Below are 4,612 nucleotides of genomic sequence, written 5' to 3'. Positions count from 1 at the left end.
ACCTTTATCATTCTTTTTGTGTTATCTAACCAAAGGACTAGAAGCCAAAAGTGTCTGTAAGTATAAGCCTGTCTATAGGGATGTTTGCCATTTAGTATTGCTGAGTTTTTCTCACCTTGGAAAATTAAAAGAGAAGTCATTCTAACATTTTTGGTGTTCAAGTAGAAAGTATATTATGTCTTAGAATGTTTTAAAAAAACACATTGCTTTGTTCAAATCCATCTTGTCAGAAGAGTGTCTAGGTTTATTAATTTTTCCCATGTTCCCAGAATAAGAGACAGCTATCGAACATCAGTTCAAAGCCCCTCACAACTCTGAATGAATTTTGAAAAGAAAAAATTTCAATGAGAGAAAGCTTCCTGCTTTAAAGGTGAGGTCTCAGAGAAGAGGAAGGAGTAAGAAGTCAGAAGAGAGGGCCACAACAGGAGTGGAGAGAAGATGGAGACGCCAAAGACATGCACTCTGGGCACAGACCCAGGATGCCTCTGTTACCATCACGTTCATACTCTTTAGATGGTGCCCTGAGACTCAGCTCTACTGCTCCAAACTGCCCAGGAACGGGTGAGAGGCAGGTGGCCAACTCAGCCATGGTCCGAGAGCCCTCATGGAGATGCTCCCTCCAAGAAGAAGGAGTGCTGAGGCCACAAAGGCTCCAGTCTCAGCCCAGAGGCGAGGGCACAGTGAATGGGCACAGGCTACCACTCCCCTTGCATACAATACCCAAACCAAGTTGGCCGCTTAACTTCTCTCTGATAAAAACCATTATGTCATGTTTGCATGCATGCATGCTCAGTTATGTCACTTTTGCGACCCCATGGACTGGAACCAGCTGCCATTTTCTCCTCCAGGGGATCTTCCTGACCCAGGGTTTGAATCTGGGTCTCCTGCATCTCTTTCATTGGCAGGCAGATTCTTTACCACTAAGCCACCTAGAATGTTGTGTTTGGTTTAGTTGCTAAGTTGTGTCCAAATCATTGCAACCCCATGGACCATAGCCCACCAAGCATGTCATGTTTAATATATATTAAAAGACATTGGAACATATACATAAGTGATGAAACATTTTATTAAATGGAGACCCTCCATCCCACTACCCAAATTAAGAACTAGAATGTGTGTGTGCGTTAGTTGCTCAGTCATGTCCGACTCTTTACGACCCCATGGACTGTGACCGCCCAGGCTTCTCTGTCCTTGGAATTCTCCAGGCAAGAATACTGGAGTGGATTGCTGTTCCCTTCCCGACCCAGGGGTCGAACCCTGATCTCCTGCATCACAGGCAGATTCTTTACCGTTTGAGCTACAGGGAAGTCAAGAACTAGAACTAGAATTACAAGGAAGTCAAGAAATAGAATAGCGCCAGTATTAATAGTAAATTTACCCTTTCCTTTCTTTTTAAAATTCCTAGTATGGAGTGCTTAATTCTGTCAAAACACATATGTAGACTTGGGTGAACTGAAATAGATTAATACTGGATAATACTGGAGTAGGTTGCCACTTCCTACGCCAGGGGATCTTCCTGACTCAGGGATCGAACCTATGTCTTTTGCATCTCCTGCATTGGCATGTGGATTCTTTACCACTAGTGCCACCTGGAAAGCCCTAATAGTGGTTATTCAGTCTTTAATTACATAATCCTAGTTATGGTGTTATTGAACAGCCCCCCTTTAGAAGAGTCTTCCTTATATTGAACCGAAATCTGTGTCCCATGACTTCCACCCATTATTCTTGAATTTACCGTGGGGAAGCACTGTAGTTAAGAGTGCAGATTCCAAGATACAGAGAGGATTAGCATGGCCCCTGTGCAAGGATGACACGCAAATTCATGATGCATTCCATATTTTATTAAGAAAAAAAAAAAGAGTTCAAATTCCAGAATTGACTAGATCTAAGTTCAAAGCTCCGGAGAAGGCAATGGCAAGCCACTCCAGTACTCTTGCCTAGAAAATCCCATGGATGGAGGAGCCTGGTAGGCTGCAGTCCGTGGGGTCGCTAAGGGTCGGACACGACTGAGCGACTTCACTTTCACTTTTCACTTTCACACATTGGAGAAGGAAATGGCAACCCACTCCAGTGTTCTTGCCTGGAGAATCCCAGGGACGGGGGAACCTGGTGGGCTTCCATCTATGGGGTCACACAGAGTCAGACACGACTGAAGTGACTTAGCAGCAGCAAGTTCAAAGCTCAGTCAATTGCTGATTATGTGATCTTGGCAAGTTCCTTAGCTTCTTTGTACCTTAGTTTCATCTTCTGTAAAGTGGGAATAATAATACTATCCATTTTATAGGACAAGCTGGACCAGACCATAAGTGATGGTCTGGGTTTGAGGACTGTTGAGGTTTGAATTATTGTAGCTTCTGTGTATCATCTGATCAATTTGGAATTACAGTCCACTGTTGTTCACAAACTGGAATTATAGTGGTTTTTAAAGGATAGTGGTTTAGTTTTTCTTCAAGTAAAAGGGAGTAGGCAGTCCAGAGCTGGTATTTTTCTGCTCTGCCATTTTTAGTGGGTAGTTTCATGAGTTCAAACCACCATCAGAGTTCCATACAGAAAGCCCAAAAAGCGAGAGAGGGTACATGCCAATAGCCTTTCTTCTTTTTTAAGAAGCTTTCCTGTAAATCCTAATCAACAATGCTTAACTGTCATTGGACAGAGGTAAATCATGGGGCCATCATTGGCTGTAAAGCAAACTGGGAAATGTAGTCTTTTAGCTAGAACATTACCATCCTAAATAAAATTAGGATTCTGACACCAAGAAAGAAGAGAAAAATGGGTATTATGCAGCTTGCAGTCCCTACTACATAAATTAATCAAGCAGTAATTGGAGAGGGAAATGGCAACCCACTCCAGTGTTCTTGCCTGGAGAATCCCATGGACGGGGGAGCGTGGTGGGCTGCCGTCTATGGGGTCGCACAGAGTCGGACACGACTGAAGCGACATAGCACCAGCAGCAAGCAGTGCAAAGTGTATAGATATAACATAGAATCAGGGTTCTCCAGAGAAACAGAACCAGTAGGATTCATTTTAAGGAACTGGCGCATATATGTTTGGAAGATGACAAGTCTGAAATCTGCATGGAGGCCCAGCTGGAGACCCAGGGAAGAGCTGATGTTGCAGCTCAAGTTCAAAGGCAGTCTGCTGCAGAATCCTTTCTTGGGGTGGGAAGCCTCAACTTTTCTCTCAAGACCTTCAACTAATTGGATGAGATTCCCCCCCAACACACACTCATAGAGAGTAATCTGCTTTACTTAAAGTCTATTGAGTTAAATGTTAATCACATCTAAAAAATGCCTGACAGAAGTCTCTAGACTGGTGCTTGACTGAGTACTGTGATGCAGCCAGACTGATCCACAAAATCAGCCATTACACTTACAGTAAAATTATGAACAGCTCTGGCAGCTCTGTGCCTCTCTTTCTAATGGATTGAAGTGGACGTGAAGTTTAGTGAATCTACCAGCCCTGGAGGAACTTCCCAGATCAGAAGAGCCCTGAGCTTGCCTTTTGCATCTTTTCTGGCTGGTGGGGTGGGGAGGTGTGGGTGGCAGGAGGGATGTTTGATGCTCTGGGGTCACCTTGTTACCATGGAATGCAGCCTTTGTGTTAGTCACAAAATATTTACTTCCATATTTTCTTACTGAGTTCTAAGGCACTGCAGGCCTAGTCGGAGCCCACTGAGAGTCACGCATGGGTTCTGTCAGCTCATTCACCTCAACCTTTCCCAGGCAGGGGCTCAGCACGGGCTAAGGCTCACCAAACTCCACAAAGAGTTCATTCTCATTCCTAAAAAACGTTTGATTGTCACTCTCACATCCTCTTATAAGTGTTTCTTCTCCTGTACATACCTGGTTTCAGTCTTAGCACTTGATTACCTTGAATGTACATTGTCATATTGGCGGGGGCGAGTGGGTAGTGGTGATGGGAGGGTGGGAAATGGAACATGTTAGTGCACTTTCTCATTGTCACAGATGTTAGTGTGCAATGTAGTTAAATGCAGACCTTAAACAGCAGAGTTTTATAAGTTGAATAATAAAAGCAGTTTGTTTATAAGCACATAAATAGCATTCGATAGAGGAAACAAATCCTGTGTTCACAGGGGCCTTTCATTTGTGGGTGTACAGCTCCCTCCCACTTCTGACCTGGTGACAGCTCATTCTGCAGACGACACAACTGGAGCAAAGCCAGATCAGAGGAAGGGGCGGGGGAAGGGTGGACTTGATGTTTGTTATTTGGTGATACTCTGTAATTAAGCAGCTCAAAATTCTCCAAGCTAGGCTTCAGCAATATGTGAATCGTGAACTTCTAGATGTTCAAGCAGGTTTTAGAAAAGGCAGAGGCACCAGAGATCAAATTGCCAACATCCGCTGGATCATGGAGAAAGCAAGAGAGTTCCAGAAAAACATCTATTTCTGCTTCATTGACTATGCCAAGGCCTTTGACTGTGTGGATCACAATAAACTGTGGAAAATTCTGAAAGAGATGGGAATCCCAGACCACCTGACCTGCCTCTTGAGAAACGTGTATGCAGGTCAGGAAGCAACAGTTAGAACTGGACATGGAACAACAGACTGGTTCCAAATAGGAAAAGGAGTACGTCAAGGTTGTATATTGTCAC

At 44.0% G+C, this 4,612-nt stretch overlaps 1 pseudogene; it reads left to right on the top strand.

Moving 5' to 3' along the window:
- Nucleotides 1-1,744: 1,744 nt before the first annotated feature.
- Nucleotides 1,745-1,842, top strand: LOC129563682 (U6 spliceosomal RNA; annotated as a pseudogene).
- Nucleotides 1,843-4,612: the final 2,770 nt, after the last annotated feature.

The sequence above is a fragment of the Moschus berezovskii genome, chromosome 9 (assembly GCF_049115385.1).
Source record: "Moschus berezovskii isolate FMDL1 chromosome 9, NW_MosBer_1.0, whole genome shotgun sequence".
Classification (NCBI taxonomy): Eukaryota; Metazoa; Chordata; class Mammalia; order Artiodactyla; family Moschidae; genus Moschus; species Moschus berezovskii.
This window is presented reverse-complemented; position numbering and strand designations above follow the sequence as displayed.